An 18,719-nucleotide genomic window follows, 5' to 3' on the forward strand; every position below is an offset into this window, starting at 1 on the left:
GAGGTTTTCAGACATTGACCGAGGGTGTCACAAGTTTTTTAAATATAAAGTAACCCCATCTTTTACTAAATCGACTGTATGCTGTCTTCTGCGGCAGCTTTGCGTGGGGCATGTCGCGTGGGGCCTCCTAACCTCATCGGCAGTTAGCTTGATATAGTTTAGCTTCGCCGAAAAGTTGCGCAGTTAAAAAAGAGTCTAGCTTTACTTGATAGGGTCTTCGCATTGAGCGTTTGCAGGTTCAGCTTCCAGTGACGGCCTGTTCAAATCCAGACATTATTATCACCCTCCGCTGCTTTTGAAGTCTTCAGCGGCTGCTGGAGTCTGGAGGCCGGGGTTTAATTCCGAGGTTCATTTGTGATTTTCAGAAGAAAAGATTACACTATCTCCCACTACAGGAAACCTTGTGGGGATGCGAAGCAGCGCATGGGTCGACTTAAAGTTCCGTTCATCACGGGCACCTTGCCCAATGTTAAAGGGCACTAAAGGCAAATATTAAGTCGACGTTGATTGTTGAAATAGCGGTCCAGAAACCTCGTAGTGCTACGTTTATGCCAAGGAAGTGCTTATTTTGAAATAAAATCACGTTTTAGTGGTCCACATCGCGTTAGCGCACTTCAAATCACCCGCCTGAAATCAAACTTTCATACGTCACTGCTGCCGTGCCCAACGTTGCCCGCCTTTACTGCGCGGCTGCCGACACTAGTAGCAGCAGAGCGAAAGTAGCGGGACCCACAGCAGCAACAACGGCCATCGAATCCATCGAAGCTTGCCGCAATCGCCGCAATGGATGTGGACGGAGAACTTGACAACGAAACATTGGCTCGCGACGCTGGGCTCCAATTCAGCGACTTGAGCCCCGGCCGATAAACGCGGTATGCTGCTGAGGGCTCGTAGTGCCGGCGTCGTTGCATGCGGCATTTTGTCGAACTTTCTGTCAGAGCGACTTTCACAAGCGCGCAAAACACGCGGCAGTACGCGATCCCGTAACTACCACTGAGACGCGACCGCGTGAGCGAAGCAGGGCGCCGGGCGAAGCGCAGTTCGGCGAAAGCGGAACCTTTGAACGACGCGCGCCGTTCCCCATGGCAACGCCTTAGAGGTTCTTTTTTCCATGAATCAAACGGAAACGAACAAACAGCATTTTATTACGTGTTTTGATGCACGGAATGTTCTTTTTTTATTGCTGCTAGTTTGATAACTAGTGATTTATTGTAGGCAGACTCTCATACGCCATCGGGATCACTTCGAAAATGTCCCACTCGTGGCGCTCATCATGTGATACATTTAGCTTAATTTGTCGGTAAGTAGGGCACTGCTGTTGATAATATTGCCGTTTTAGAAGTTGTCATACATTGAGCTTTCACTCTGACATAAATTGTTATTTGCCTTTAGTGTCCCTTTAACGCGTCCTTGCAAGTGGAGCACACAGTGAATTAACTGTAGTTGCTGTTGCCGTTACTCGTCCCGAACCCTTGTTAGAGCAATCCACGGGGTTCATCGCGCGTCTGCAAAATCTCGTTCCCCGACGCCATCACGTGATTGCTGAGAGAGTGTAAGGGGGAGAGGCCACAGCGTCTTACCCAGCCCTTTACACAGGCCCGAACGCGCTGCCAGCACAGATGGTTTTGTCTGCGTTACGCCAAGCTAGGACACCATACGGCAGCCCAGGCCCCTAAAGTGCTCTGCACGTATCATCATCGAGGCGATCGAAGAACAAGAGAAAGAAGTCTTCTCCTTGGCGCGAGCGCGCACCAGTAGGCGCATGCGAAGTGGAGCGCGGACGCCACCGCCGGACACAGCCCCGAGCGAAAGCTGCTTTGCATCTAAAACCGCAGCGCGAGAGGAAGAAGGACGGCACGAGAACACAGGAGTGGCACTACTAAGCTACGTTTTACTAAGCTTCATTTGGAAGGTGGTTGCCAGATACTGCACCAAAGAGGCCAATTCCTGCTCTCGTATGGGAGTGACTCAAAGAGTGGTAGCAGGAGTATAGATCTTCAGGTTCCTCGCCGGTCCTAAAGTCACTTACAAAATGGGGGCGATTAGACAGAGGCATCGTTCTGCTTCAGTTAAAGAAATTCACCGACTACTCACTGGAATGTCAAGCTTTTGCAATGACCACTGGTATGCAAGGAGACAGCCGACTGCAGCTAACAAAAGTAGCACCCTGATCAACTGTGCTCGTTCCTTGCCAAATCGCTGAGGCACTGACACTATTCTCGGATGACAGTCCGGCGATAGCTGCGGTCAAGAGCGCAGCTATCTTGTCAACTGAAGTGCTCTGAAGACTTCCGCCAACTGTCAACAGCTCAGCGAGGAAACTGCTAGTGTTTACACGCATCAGTGATGGCGCCGAACAACGAATATGCTCGAACTGTCATATCAGTGTGTTTGTAGACCATGCCACACGAAATGGCCGCTTTCTTGTGGTGTAATTCAAATGGCATTCATGATTCAGTTACTGAAGGAACTCAGTAAAGTTAAAATGAAGCAAGGCAGCGTTTTTTTATGTCACGGTCCAATTTTCTAACACACTAGAATACATTGAGCACGAGGGGAACTGCCTTTTATGCCTTGGAAGATTCAAGGTACACGCAATAGCGCTGCCATTCATGAAAGCATGTTGTACATAGAAATGTCTTAGGAGCATGGGAAGTTACTTCATGTTCACTAAGCGGTGTGCTTGAGAACGTTTGCCTACAGAGCTGTACAGGATGATCATCCTTTGTGCACTAACATAAACACGCACTTATATACAGGGTGGGTTGAGAAATGTGTCCGAAAATCTGAAAACTTGAGCGAAATGTAATATTCGCTCGCTGCCTTCATAATTGTTTTTTTTTTCTGTAGTAGCGGATACCTTTAGATAACTAGATACGTCAATTACGAGTGTAATCGAAGAAGTGAAATTAATTAGCACTTTAATTAGTAGAGACAGGCGGTCGGGTCAAATTGGAGAATTGAAGCCCTTCCTGCGAAGGGCCCATTGCCACTTTGAGAATTCCAAAAAGCGGCCTCTCCTATTATTGCGAAGTAATGAAATTCGACCAACTTCAGCGGCGAAAACGAAACTGAAGCACTAATGGGCTCAACTAGCAGACGACCACAATGACGTCACTGTTCACGAGAACAATTACAGTCGTGTTTGTTCTACATTAGTTGACAAATGTGCGCAAGCAAGCGAAGTTGGTGGGTGTGACGACTCTCGCTCATTCTGGACTTCTCGGAAGAATACGGCACTTGCGCCCTTCCACGTTTCGGTTTCTGCATCGCCGGCGAAATTTGTCAGATTTCACCGCTCTGTTAAAATTACGAGCATCTCATTTTCGGAAATCTCTAAGCGGCACTTCGCAGGTAGAACTCGAATTGTCCCAATTTACCCGATCGCCTGTCTCCATTAATTAAGAAGCTTATCAGCTTATTTTTAATTGCTTCCTTAATTGAGGCCTCTAGTCTTGTTAAAATGTCTGACGCCACACAAAAAGTAATTGTGAAGGCAGCGCGGAAACATTGCATTTTGCTTATTTTTTAGGAATTTCAGAGGCATTTCCTGAAACACCCTGTGTGTGTATATATATATGAAATTATTTCCTCTAACACAGTATTCTCTTTACCCAACACAGGCAGTGATGGTGGAAGGGCTACAGTTGTTCCGATATGTCCTATGTAGACTATGGCAAGTCCAAACTGCTGAACCATGCCACAGTGATGTGTTTCTCTTATAATGTCACGAGTGACAACATAAGTTGCAGGCAACTACTTCGGCGAAGGTTGCAGCCTGTTTAAGAGTGTCGTTCTATGCAGTGTCGTTATTTCAGGTGTGTAGGTTTATAAAATGCTCATAACCCATCATGTTACGTGTGCATGTAGTTTTGTTCTGTATAATTGCGACAAACAATACTCAGGTTCTTTCGTCCCGGTAGGAGCCTCAACATGATGCCATTGGCTCTCTGTTTTTTGTAGAAAATATTAATTACGTTAATGGAGAAATTATTGGGTGAGTAACTGCTCCCACTTCATTAACACCACACTGAGCAGGCTGTCACAAGTTCAGCAATACTCATCGCTTTCATAACTATCTCATCAGCATTTTGAGCACATATTCTCATATGCAGCTCAAGACCAACTGGTTGCAAACAATCACTGTTGCTGAAAATAGGTGAGCAGCTGAAGGCCTGTGTGTATATGGCCATTCACAGTTAGGAGAAACACCTAATTTTCATACGTAAAGCAGCAAGCAAGGAAACCGGACATATAGACAGACGGCTAATAAACCAAAGCAGCTGACAAGTCAGCGCTAGTCCTGTGTCTACTTGTCCGCGTTTCCTTCTGCGCGCATTTACCTATAGATTTACCAGCATTTACCAACCGTCTCGCATGCAGGCGCTATCTAATTTTCATTCCTGCCCTCAATGCCTCCATATAATGAAATCCTGCGAACTCAACGTTTCTAACAAACTCCTGCCTATCAGTGGTTGCTTTCTTTCCCGTTCATTCTCAATATTTCATTGATGAATAGTAGTCAAGATTTTTGCGACTGAAGTGGAACAGTTTTACATTAGGAAAGAGAGGGTACTCTCTGCATGCTGATCTGCATCAGTAGTGTCTTAATTTGATGCAATAATGTCAACGCCATTATACGATACAACAATTATTAAGTGGTGCTTCTAGCTTGAAGGCTTATTCTTCAAAGGTGACTACAGCTTCTTTCAATAACTTCTGGTGCTACGTAGACGATATGATAATCTTGTGCAGCACATTGATTTATGGAGCAGCACACATTCTGCCTGCTCTTCAACATAATTCCCCAAATGATATCTCCAAACAGACAACTCGAAGCCTGGACACTGAATATGCTAAATCAGTTGTGCGGAATCCCGCTAGATGGCAGCGAAAGTTGTGAAAGGAAAATTTGAAAATCACTTCTTTATAGAACTAAGCTACTTCACGCTGCTTCGAGTTGTCGATTATTTCGCCCTCGCGCTACCAATTGCTAGCATACTGATTAGCTCATTTGGCACAGCGACCACCCCGGAAATGGCGTTGCTCAACTATGAAGCTTTCTTTTACAGAAATCTGTATGAATTTCACTGTAGCCTTGTGCTACGAACGGGAGTGATTGAGAACCTTTCCGTTCAGAACCATCAAAGGTGTGAGCAAGGCGATTAATAGTACCAATCTATTGACTTAAAGTATATTTAACCATGCACAATTTGCAGATCGTTTTGTGCTAGTTTCGCGATAATTCCACAATGCATTATATTCTTTTTTTTTTACTGCATGGTTGGATTTCGTGTTCTCTTCTGCAGTCTATACGTAACAATGCTCACGGGCAAAATGTGTGACGGGAGTGCCAAAATATTTGTTAAGTATCAGAAGTGAAACTATGTTCCTGTTCGATAAAGCGGTACGCTATTCAAACCACTGGCAGCATACCTGTAAGCCGTCCAATGTGATGTTATGCCTTGTCACTCACGTGTTGTCACTGTCCTCGTAACTCATTCCGTGTTGTGTTTCGCACAGTTTTGTGGAACATTGTTCTGTACATGAGTCTTCTAACAGCTTGTTAATGCAACCTAAGGATGCTTCAGATTCAAGTGATTAAAGCACTTGTGCCATTATACTGCATTAATAAGTGTCTTTTCTCGAGCCACAGGTATACAAGACATCTAACGTGCAAGTCAAGCAATAATCTATAATAAGCGGGTCACGTGCAAGTCAAACGATAAGCGCATAAGACGAGTCTGCTGGTACATAGTTTGGAAAATATAAACTAGGTTGCTCAGCACATGTTGCTATCTGATGGCACAACCGAATTAATGCCACCCGCAACGTCTCTGTTTCCGCAGCCCTTAACTCTTCATCTGGTGAACGATCCTGCATTCGAAATGCAACGAACCTAGTGCTGTTATTTTCACTTCTCATTTTGTCACAGTGGTCTAGAGCAAAACACACTCATTGGGTTATGCTGTTTCCTACACTATGCAGTTGTGCCAATAAAGATAATTAAAATCAGCACAGGTAAACCGTGCTTTTATAAAATATGCCGGTATGTAATCTAAGTACAGTGCTCTGGGCCACAGATTTAAAAATTTTATGTGACAGGGTCATTCATCAAATAATTTCGTGCTGATTGAGAATGATGGTATTGAAAGCAAGATTCATCTTTACAAGCAGCTGTACACTGCGCAGTTAACTTCCCATGCCACTCAGGTGTATTTTTTTTGTAATAGAATTTTAGGCTTTATACACTAATTCTTTTCAGCTTGTTTCTTCTTTGGCAGCATGCTTTCTTGTATAAAAATATTTACTCAATGTCAAATATTCTTGGCTCTTCTCAGGGGTTGAATATTTTGCTTGTGTGTAAAGAGTGCGAATTGGCAGGGTGAAATTTTATTGCAATAGCCTCCACTCATTCTGAAGTTATTGCTGTCAAGTGGCCGACTCGGCGCGTAGGCTGCGCCAAAGTTCCTTTGCATATGAGCACATTAGGCATGCATGTTGTGACAACTTGTTGTGAAAGACACACTTCCACTCCTCTCATTTGTATAGACATGCTCTCTGTCTTGTCTGATTGAATGAACGGGTATCATACATTGTGGTGCGTGTCTCCATGTTGACCCGCAAAAAAGGAGGGTGATCTTCCTAACATTGTGCGTCTCAAAACCTACCAATAAATGTCGTATCGTGACCCTTTGTTCTATCATTTTTCAAAGCAGGCATTATATCAGAAAGGGGGAATTTGCAAGAGTTTGCGTGAAAGAAACATTCAAGCATAAAAGCAATGCAGTCGATACGAAAGCATTTTTCGCTCCCCTCGCTGAGCCAGCATATAACTAGTTTTTCACTCCTCAAGTAATCATCACAACCTCAGCATTGCTGCCACTGCCATTACCTGTTTTTTTTTTTCAGCCAGTTCCAAATCTCTGCTGTTATTAGACAGGTAAGTGTCTTGCTTGCAAGTAATAAGAACTAACAGACAATAATGCCAAGGAAAGTACAGGGGGTGTTAATTGTAGTAATTGGGATACAAATGCTAAGAAAGTAAAGTTGACGAAAAGATAACTTGCTGCCGACAGGGGCCGAACCTACGACCTTCGAAGAACGCGTCCGATGCTCTTCCACTGAGCTACGGAGGCGGTCATCCTCCCGTCCACTTTTATGAGGTATATATGTGCCTTTAAAGGGACCGACAACTGATTTTTCTCGACCCAGTTTTTTACGGCGCGACAGGAAGCTCACCCTCCGTAGCGTTTGTAGCTGCAGTGGTTTATCCGAAAAGCACGTAGTTATTTTATAAGCAGTATTTTTCGATCTGAAAGGTTCCAAACACGCATGGAGGCTTGCTCCAGCAACGATGAGAATTGATAGCGATGCCGCTAGCCCTTGTGAAAGCTGTCGTTGTTCTGCTTTCGCAGGAGTTACTGTAACTATGCTTAACCACCTTTATTTTGAGCTTTCCAACCATTTTTGAAAATAGCAAGCTGTTACAATGAGATGTGTGGCTTTATACACCTTCCCTGTATTCGTACAGCGTTGTGTGCGCCTGCGCCCAAGGTTGCCTGCGCCTGTGTCATGGATGGCTTGTCCCGGTGTCGTTACTCTCTCGATACACGAGCCAAGCCAAGTAATCGAAAACGTAACTGTGCATATGCACGGCCGCACCGAGTAGCAGCGCGCGTCATTTCTGAGACGAAGTGTAGGTAGCAGAACTATGTCGCTCCAAAATCTTAGCGACCTGGAAACTGCGGGCACGGTTGCATGAGCACGCTGAAAAGTTGCTCAAGACGCGCTGACGAGCATGGGATCATTACGTCACGCGAAGGCAGTGCCACTTTAATGCATACTACTAACGCAGGCCTATATGTACAGTATTATGGAGTAATACCTTTTAATATAAAGAAAAGAAACGAACAATATTTCAATACTAACAAAAAAATCGTCGACCGCGTACAGCAATCAACGGTCACGTGGCCGCCTTCATCGGATAATTCATGTTTTTGCCGCCAGAGGCGCCACAGGTCATTTTTCGCGACTTTCAATTAAGGAATAAAAATATAAATCCATCTCTCACGAAAAAAACAGGATTGGTTTGAGTCAGTGCAACGGACAATCTTTACATCAGTGGAGTCAACTCATTTCATATTCTGGGCAGTTGTCGGTCCCTTTAAACCTAGGAGTGTTAGCACCGATCGCAGCCATGACGGCGAGTGTGGAACACTTTTTTTCAGCCTGTTGGCGTCACGTAGCACATGAACTTTTTACGAGCTGGCAGCTGACCAGTAATCCCTCGCATACTACCTGAAGGCATCAAGTCTGCCAGAACGAGACCCTCGCTCACATATGCACATATGGAGTGGGGGCAGTACTTTCCCATCGCATCAATGACACTGACTATCCGATAGGATTTCGCTCCAGAACTCTGTCCAAAGCAGAACGAAACTACTCACAGCTAGAAAAGGAAGCGTTGGCCCTTGTATTCGGCGTGACGCGATTTAAAGGGACACTAAAGGCAAATATTAAGTCGACGTTGATTGCTGAAATAGCGGTCCAGAAACCTCGTAGTGCTGCTTTTGTGCCAAGGAAGTGCTTATTTTGAAATAAAATCACGTTTTTAGTGGTCCGCATCGCGTTAGCGCGCTTCAATCTCCCGCCTGAAAATACGACTCTCATCGTCACTGCTGCCGTGCCCAACGTTGCCCGCTTTTACTGCGCGGCCGCCGACACTAGTAGCAGCCGAGCGGAAGTAGCGGGACCCACAGTAGCAACAACGGCGCTGCGGCAAAGACAGCTCGGATGGGCACATTCAAAACCGTCACCAAGTTGCGGTTGGTCTCGTAATCCTCAGTACGAAGTGCAGCGAGCACACACGCGGAGGTTTTGACTGTTTAGCACACTGGCGCAATGGCATGACACTAAGCCACTTCGAGCGTAAGGGTTCATTCCGCGGCACCCAGTGAAAAGACACACCGGTTTCCTTGCTGCAGCACTGGCGTTGTGCACCATTCGGGCATCCGGCAATATCACACGCATGCGGCATTTTGTCGAACTTTCTGTCAGAGCGACTTTCACGAGCGCGCAAAACACGCACGGCAGTACGCGATCCCGAAACTACCACTGAGACGGGCGAGGCACAGTTCGGCGAAAACGGAACCTTTTAACCACGCGCGCCGTTCCCCATGGCAACGCCACGGAGGTTTTGTTTTCCATGAATCAAGCGGAAACGAACAAACAGCATTTTATTACGTCTTTTCTTGCTCGGAATGTTCTTTTTTTACTGCTGCTAGTTTGATTACTAGTGATTTATTGTAGGCCGACTTCCCTACGTCATCGGGATCACTTCGAAAATGTCCCACTCGTGGCGCTCATCATGTGATACATTTAGCTTAATTTCTGGGTAAGTAGGGCACTGCTGTTGATAATATTGCCGTTTTAGAAGTTGTCATACATTAGGCTTTCACTCTGACATAAATTGTTATTTGCCTTTAGTGTCCCTTTAACAGTGATTCCACTCCTGCGCCAACTGCGCCAAAGTGCGCCAAATTGTATTTACTACGCCATCCTGATAATATCGACGAAATTTGCGCCAAACTGCGTTAAAGTCTCGGGTTTGGGCGTTTGGGGGCGTCTATCACCGGCAATCGCACCGCCGGCGCGTCAGAACATGTGCAGCTCGATCTTGGGGCTGCCAATAAAGTCGCAATCATGGACCCAAGAATTATTCCGCTGAATAAATAGTGCTCGCGCGTGCGTTCCGAGTAAGCCACGATGCCATCCATGCACGGTGCCGACGCAGCTTCTGTTCTGCAAGTCGGCTCGACAGCAAAAACGCGCTCTCCGCAGAGGCTCGTGACGTCTAGGCCTATCGGTAGCGAGAAAGTGTGACGGCGATTCATCGGCGGACGTCGTCTGTTCCAGAAACGCTCTGCTGATAGCTCGTTTCAAGCGTCGCATGAGACGTAAGGGAAGCAATATGTTCAGTAATAACTACATGAGTGCCGCTAAAATGCCTGTCACTTCTGTTTCCGGGCATCGCGGAATGAAATCTGGGATCGCTTGCAGTAGATATATGGGACATTATCGAATTTTCCTTGCTTCGCGTTATGGAAGAGCGCGCGAACGGTGGAAACGCGTTGACACTTTTCCTCAGATATACTTTATCCATGGATCTTCATCCAGAACAGCTTCTTCCCTTCCGCCAGCACGCGTCCGAGTTTTCTAATCACTCTGCGGTAAATACCCCTTAAAGGCCCTGCCCTTTCGAGCTCACGTGCTAGGGTTCCAATTCGAATTTTTTGCTTGCTTTTTTAAAAATGTCATCTCATTAGTAAAATCATATCTCCTGGTCGGAGCAGCCGCAATGCTCAGCTGTCAGTAGCGGGCCCGTCGCTGACCGGCCCACAGTGAAGCGGTTACGCCATGTTACACGTCCGCCCCTCGCTTTCGGGGGTCAATAGCTAATGGTTAAAAAAATTCAGTTTCGCTTAAGAGCGAAGCAATGAATGCGATACCAAAAAAATTGTATTGTGAAACGAAGTAAGACTAGCAGCTAACTCTTTTGGATCCGATCTCGCGAGCTGGACAAAACGCTGGTTTAAGTGAATATGGCCCCTCCAGGTAGCCTGTTTCACATGCGAGCGACCGAGAGGCGGGGCCCGCGGCGATCGAGCGGCAGCAGGACGCTCGGACGCGGCTTCGTTTCACATGCACCGCTTTTGCGCGGCGCGCGCCTCTGCGAAGCGCAGTGATGGTTGTGGGAAGCGCCCGTTATCCGTGGGTTCCTTTCTCCGGGCTCGCTTGTTTTGGTGCGCTTAGGTTGCAAGTTTCACCAGCCTTCTACTTCGGTGATCGATTTTCACGCGCCTAGACCTTGAATGATGAAAATGTGCAGTGTATCAGAGTGCAATTAAACAACTTCAGTAGTCACGTTTATTTCTGTTCCAGCTTTCTTTTTTTACCACGCAAGTCATGTTGCACGCACATACACTTGGCCATGGAAAAGCAAAAGAAAGAATTGGCTTTTGTGTTTTTAAGCTTTCACGCGGCTTTCGGTGGCTTTTGCTCTCGAATGCCGCGAGGCGTTGGTGCGCCGTCTGGGCCGGCAACCAGATGCAAGCGGCCCAGTCGACGATATTGTGTGTTTGTGAAGGAGCTCGTCCCTCTTTTTGCCCATGGGCATTCCAATAAAGAGGCGGCGGCACTTGTCGTCATCGGGGTCCGTGACCATTCAAAAAAAGAAAACAGCAAACTTTTCGAACGTGCTGGGCCAGAGTGGTAAACAAGAAAAAACAGCAGCATGTGCTGCGAGCTACAAGTGCGGAGTGCCGTAGGGTCCCCCTGACCGGACCTATGTTGGTGCCACGATTCGATAAAAATGCAAAAGAACAAAATGACACGTGCAAACGATTTGTCTGCTTTGACGGAAGCGCCGTTGAGGACAACAAAAGGAAAAGAACGGCACTTCTACACTGCCAGCTCGTTGCTGCGGATGTCGTCTGCTAGCAAACCGAGTTCCTCCCGGCGCGCGCGCGCCCGTTCCTCAACTCCACCCCTGCAGTCACGTGCTCCGCACTTCACTGCTCTCCCATTGGTTGATCATTGGTTGACCTTGGGCAGTCGCTCTGCCGCTAGCGAATTTTTCCAACTCCGGCGATCTCGATCGCTGGCGTGCGAGCGTCCACTGGTCGCTCTAAAAAACCTGTTTTGGGCTTCCGCGACGGCAGCCGCTCCGCTCTTGGAGCAAAATCGCTGCATGTGAAACAGGCTTAAACGCGAAGTAAGCGTTGAGAACACAGCAAGTTTACGAGCCGTCTCCTGATGCCTCGAGATAGCGCGCGCGCAAGCGACTGCGCCCTTCGAACGATGCGCTCGCCACCCCCCCCCCCCTGCCGCTCCCCTGGCGTCCCTTCATGCTTCTTACGAAAGACGGGCAGGGCGTTTCCTCTCTGTTTTATGAGCAATCGACGGCAGGCCCGCACGCGGGAAGATGTTATCTCATGCGCTGTCCGTGCGGCGGAGACAGACGGCCGGCTAGTTTAATCTCCGCTTCAGCCGCGTTCATCGCCAGCGCTCGCGAGCTTTTACCCGCGGCTAGAATGCGCGTGATGATGTTAATAATTTGGACTTTATACGGAAAATTACAGCAACGGCGACGGCAAAAATCCGCCGAGAGTGTCCATATAATTGCTATCGCAGGGGTCAATGTACGGGGCAGATTTGCGCCCTCCCCTCTTAGGTGATTGGGGGGTGCGGCCGCCCCCCCCCCCTGTGCGCACGCCTATGCCCCTGAGTTGATTTTTTCCATGAGATTTGCAATGAATCGAAATATTTCTAGCCTTCATAAGAGCCCCATAATAATACTCAGGTGCTTGAATGTTAATGCAATATGCTTCTGTATTGCACTCCAGGATGTAAAATTCGCTGCTCCTAAGTGCTCCCAGATGCAAAATTATCTGCTCCAAAGTGCTCCAAAATGAAAATTTTGCTGCTCCAAAGTGCTCCAAAACGGAAATTTTGCTGCTCCGAAAATAGCTCCAAATCAGAAGTCCTCGGTAGCATCACTGGATTTAAGGACTACTTATATGGCAATCACTTTGTTTTTGGTGACCGACCATAAACCCCTAACGGGTTTGTTTAACCCAGGGTGTCGGAACGGAACGAAAACCGAAAACGAAAAACGAAAAAAACGATATTTTGGACCGGAACGAAAACGTAACCGAAACTTTATCTATTATTTAGTTCGGGAGTGAAAACGAAATTTTTTCAATCGTTTTTCGGTTCACGAGAAAACTTCGCAATCCGGAGCAACTGAGCTCGTGCAATGTGAGCATATCTTAGGGTACGGTATTAGCGCGTACCTCAAGCAGGAATTCCAAAGCAAAGATATGTTGAAATTGTGCGAAAAACGAAAACAGTGGCAACCAGAGATGTTTATATTAACGCAAGTGGATCTTCGCGCGCCTGTCACGCAGGCCAGCGTAGAGAGGGCATTCTCGGCGCCGAAGTTTGTTACAGCGAAAGATGTTATGAGATCACAACAGCTGATTTTGGCGCCATAGTTGTCCACCGCCGCCGGTGTCCATGACCGCTAACGCGTGATATAAAAAAAAAATAAATGAGAAACAAATTTCTAGGATCGGATGGCATTTCAACCCGCGCCCTCTGCGTGGCAGTCGGTTCTTCCACAACAGTGCCACGCTAGTGCTTCTATGCTTGCGAGGAGCGCAGGACAAGCGTGAGTGCTGACGAGCAGTGCGGCCCAGTGTTCCGTATTCAATACAAAGGCACAAGGTGCCCGAGAGGTGCACTGTTCCAACTAATACCAGAAGATCTAGAGGGTCTTATTCCTCATTAACAAAATCTTATTTTTCTCCATATTCACAACCGCTCCAAATGCGTGGCAAAACTACTTAGTTTTCTTGAATACTACTTTTGTCAGCATAAAAATAGGCTACGGTCATCGTTTTAGCATTAACACATTGAAGCATAAACAATATTAAAAAACCACCATTCGTTCAAACATCATGACCATGCAAATACTATAGGTAGCGGGAGAACTGCCGCTATGGGAATTAGTAGGGTGGTTGTACTGCACGAGATATGTAACCAAGCTACTATCCCTCGATCTTGCATTGTAACCTGTTTTTGCGTACTCTTGCAGTTCTTATGCATCTGAGGACATCAGCGTTATGAGGCTTCATTCTTAACTCGATAAAACTATCAAGATGCCTTTCCTTACGTGGAGGAATTACATTGATGGAATTGAACTGCCCGGCCATTCCCAGAGTCCGAATGCGCTAAGTTTTTTCATTCCGAGGAATTGAAAGGAATGGAATTGCGGCAAGTTCTAATTCCCCGCAATGGAATTGAAATAGAATGGAGGGCGCCCATTCCGCCACACTGCTTCCCACCCACTGCAAAGTGCTCAGCCATAATTCTTCATCATCATCAGTCACAGCGCAAAGTGGCACATAAATGCCCTTACAGATGTGTAGCGTGTACCACGAGACTCCGAAGAATGACGAAAAATGGCATAGTGGGAACTTCTCTGCTTCAGAAGAATTGGGATGATTTATGGCGTAGTGGGCACCTTGCATGTGTACTTGTATTATTGCCCCAAGAGGCTCTCCAGCGGGCTCTACAAAGTCCGCTCTTCCAGCTTTCGTTGTGACTGTGCTGCGTGTGTCGCGCAGGCCTGGCGATCTCTTTATCAGAACAGCGGTCTCGCACATCAGAGAGTACACTCAATGACGTGCTGCTTCTGAGATCGTGCTCACTCCCTTGACACAAAGCATTGAGCCCACTGAAAAATTCGTATTTGTCTTTTGAGAAAATGAATACTATGACTTTGAAATTAATACTGGTTTGTATTAGTTGGTAGAAATTCGCGGTACAGTTACTCCCGCTCCTCTGAAGAACGTATTTTACCCTTGTCCCACTTTCCTAAGAGCAGGGCAAGTAACTACATCACAAATCCATGTTCGTAATGATTACCTTAACTTCCAATTTTTCCGTAAAAAATACCGTTACGAACGTTACGGAACATTTTTTTTTCGTTCCGGAACAGAAACGGAATGGAACTTTTTGCGGTGGAACGAAACTAAAACCGAAACGAAAAACATTTCGTTCCGACACCCTGGTTTAACCCAGGAAAAGCCATTCCTCCCATGGCTGCCGTAAGGATTCAGAGGTGGGCACTTCTCTTGGACAATTATCATTACACATTGCAGTATCGCAGGGGAACAGAAATCTCGACTGCTGATGTCTTAAAGGAGTACTGACGCGATTTTGAGGTGGTGCAAAATGGACGTCTTTCGTTTCCCTGCCATGTAGTGTTAACGCTTTCCCCACACCGGAGCCACGAAACACGTATAAAATATTTTAGTTTGATTTTAAAGTTTTCATCGCCCAGCATCTGCAAGGCAGCTCCACTGCAATGGACAGTGTACGACGTATCAAGACAGCTTCTGTGAAAGTTGGGACGTCATGTATATGTGTGCACGTTGTGGGAAAAAAAAAGAACGCCGCGCGCCTTCTCGACTCGCGCAAGAGGTGCTCGGCCGATTGACGTTATTCGTGGTAGTGCTGTGCACTGCTGCCTGTTTTGCTGCGACACTTCGTCGTCGCATCGAGAGCGATCTAGTGCTGCAACATCTCTGGTGTATGCGAAAGGATGCGAGTGTGATTTGATTGCCTGTTCCGATCTCCGCATACCTGTTTCGCGATGGCACCTACTTACTGTGCCGTCAAAGGCTGCTATTCCAAGCAAGGTTTGTGACCGGGCTAGTTGGTATTCCACAGTGACGTGAACAGCGCGTGTAATACACCAGGACGAAGAACCGACGAGGACTAGCGCTGACCAATAACACGTGTGAACACGTGTGCCTACTTGTTCTCGTTTTTCCATGTTTGTGTTAATAAATTTCAGTTGGAAGTCAGCGCTAGTCCTCGTCGGTTCTTCGTCCTTGTGTATTACACGCGCTGTTCACGTCACTATGCTATTCCAAGACCGGGGGCGACGTTTGTATGCACAGTTTTCCGAATCGGAGTGTCTAGCGTTACGTGTAGACGCAACAATAGGAGCCGTTGCAATTACGTCTGGACGTAAAATAGAAATGCAGCCTGTTAGACCCGCCGAACCGATCGGTTTTTGTGGCGCAGAGGGCTAACGTGTCGTGCTCGGAATTGCGAGGTCGTTGGTTCGAACTTCCCTGGTGTCCTGTTTTTTTTAATGCTTGTTTTTAAGTACTATTTTAAAATTAAAACACTAATGCTCCAAGGGCACCGTAATATATTTTTTTTCTTTAGGGAAATCACCTTGGTGGCAGCGGCGGGCTTCCCAGCCAACGTCGCTGATGTTCCGTACTCTTGCTGTAGTGACACGAGCCACTCGAGCAAAATAGTGCGAGCGACGAAGGCACAGCATCCCGGTGACTCGAGCCAACCACTGAGACTGGCAAAATACTGATTAAACTCAAATACGCATTGTGAACCACACGGTGGACGTAACTTTAGCAACGGATTATCGCAGTTGGACGTATAACTACAACTTGCGCAAGAGTTACGTCTGGGCATAACGAGAACAGGCGTTGCACTTATGTCTGGACGTAAGAATAACGATTTCGGCCGAAATGGTAAGAGTCGCTGGTCGACAGTTCCGCTGCTGTTCGCGTGCGCAACGTGCGACTGACAGCAGACGACAGAGCTGCATTAGTACGTCACGAGTTTCTATGCCCACGTGACTGAGACTGACATGATACGTCACTGTGAAACCGCCCCTTCCAAATCGAAATCGAAAGTGGGCTTTTAAGAAAGGGGTATTAAAAATATATTCAATGCGTTTCGAGGCACCAGAATACTCCCTTTGGGTTCTCGACACCAGTGCTTTTCTTTACAGCAATTATCCGAAAATATTCAAAATTCGTGTCAGTACGCCTTTAAGTCGCCTGCCGTATTAGCAAACAAACTACACGGTACCAGCACAGAAGATCCGCCAGAGTATGTCCTGTACTCGGAATGCTTGGAGAAACAGGCGATTAGTGTCAGAGACGTCGCACGTTTTACAGAAACGGATCCTTTGCTGGAGCAAGTGAAATTTTGGGTTAAGAAAGGCTGGCCGAAATTTTTGTCTGAAGAGCAGATCCGCTTCCGGCCATACTTCAGTAAGAAGGCGGAGCTCTCGTACTACCAAGAGTTAGTCAACTGGGGACACCGCATCGTGCTTGCCACCGCTCTAAACCGACGTATCTTGGACTTGCTCCGTGAAGCGCACCCAGGCATGGCGACCATGCCTGTTTTGGTTTCCGGGGTTACTGTGAGATCGAGCGACTGGTGCGTGAATGTCCTGCTTGCGTACAGGCTGCAGCGATGCCTCCAGCGCAAGCACCTGTACCATGGCCCACGACGGGAGAGAAATGGAGCCGGTTGCACGCTGACTATGCAGATCCTATTGAAGGATACATGATACTGGTAGTCGTGGATTCCGAAACAAAGTGGATAGAAGCGGTCCCAACGAATTCTGCAACAGCAGAAGTGACAGTGGAGGCTCTCAGGGCGATGTTTGCAAGGTTCGGTCTACCTCTTGTGACGGATAACGGACCTCAGTTCACGGGTTTCCACTTCCGCAATTTCCTGGCTCAGAACCAACTAAAACACTTTACTACAGCGCCCTATCATCCACAATCAAATGGTTTAGCGCAGAGGGCCGTAACAACGTTGAAGGAAGGCTTGAAGAAAAACGATGAAACTCCGCTACAAACTCGAATATCAAGACTTCTGTTCCGTTATCGCCGCACGCCAGTGAAGAAGGGCAAGTCACCAGCGGAGTTCTTGCTGGTATATCAAACACGAACAAAACTCGACTGCATTATGCCGACCACCGAGGCTGTGAAAGCAAAGCCGTGCAATGAACGTGAACAGCGATGGCAGGTTGGACAGCGTCTTTGGACTCGAACGTCCCAGCCACGAAAAAAGTGGACACCAGGTATCGTGCATGACCAGCAGGGAAAGCGCATCGTCACAGTGGACACGACTCCGAAAACGACACGGCGGCGTTTTGGCCAAGTGCGACGGCGGGACGTTTCGGTCGACGAATCGTGCGACACCGACACGCTATCGCCCCGTCAACAACTTTCGGGCGAAAGCGCAAACGATTCTCTGACGCCGGCAACTCAACCTTTGCGGCGCTCAGCGCGACAGCGCCGTGCTCCAGATCGTTTGAACTTTTAAGAAGGGAAGAAACTGTGGCATCGGAGACTGCGATCATCATCACCAGCAAGGTGCGCCGCTCGCCCCGCTGCCTGTTCCGCTTGTGACGCTCGCGCTACGAGCGAACTCGGGTTTGCTTTATTTCACGCTGATGTGGAATAAAGTGCCACAGATGTTTCGTTGATTGAGTGTCGTGCTTTATAACAGAAATAATGATTCGGTTTCTGAACCGACTCTTTCTCTCCCTCTCTAATAAAGAGTAGAAGACCATTAGTTTGTGGAGCAACTTCTCGAGAAAGTTTGTCAGTGGCCCTGAACACCGGCCGTGTTGGGTCGCGTGGAACAGCGCTGACCTTGTGCACGTGCACAGTAATTAGAGATTTCTCTACCGTCACCAGCTTTCGTTCGACTGTAAATGTAGTGCGGGTGCCGCGCATGGTCCGCTTGATATTTATTTCGCTACATTCAGAAACTACCCAGAAAGCTCCTTTCCACTACTTCCTGGATATCATTCAACGAAGCCCCTTTTCCGTGCCTTGCAGTGAGGCAAAAATGGTGATTTTATACGCAAGAACGACTGAAGGGCTTTGCCCTTTTGCCAGCTAAAACACTATGAGCTTCATGCATCCCTAAACAGATGTATGGGGCGGCGCTTTCTTTGTTACATAGCTGTCGAAATCTTCAAGAATATGAATGGTGATTAGGATGACATCGGCCATGTTGTGGTGCAAGCGTGGCGAGCAGGCAGAGAGCGGAAGATGGGGTCAAGGAACGCGACATACATACTTGGAGGGCATGCACTGCTCAGCTTTAGCGAAGCATATATGAGGCAATTTTTTCAGTTACAAAACGAGTCGTCCTAGCACCAGAGCGAGGAGCACAAGTCGTAACACAGATGCGGATTGCGTCCTTTTGGGAGTATTGAAAAATAAAATGTGTAAGGGCTCTTTCTCGACACCCGAAAACTAGCTCAGCTTTTCGAAGGGGTGTCTACGGCGGCCGATGCTGGCGAT

This window comes from Rhipicephalus sanguineus, chromosome 7 (genome assembly GCF_013339695.2).
Source record: "Rhipicephalus sanguineus isolate Rsan-2018 chromosome 7, BIME_Rsan_1.4, whole genome shotgun sequence".
Taxonomy (NCBI): Eukaryota; Metazoa; Arthropoda; class Arachnida; order Ixodida; family Ixodidae; genus Rhipicephalus; species Rhipicephalus sanguineus.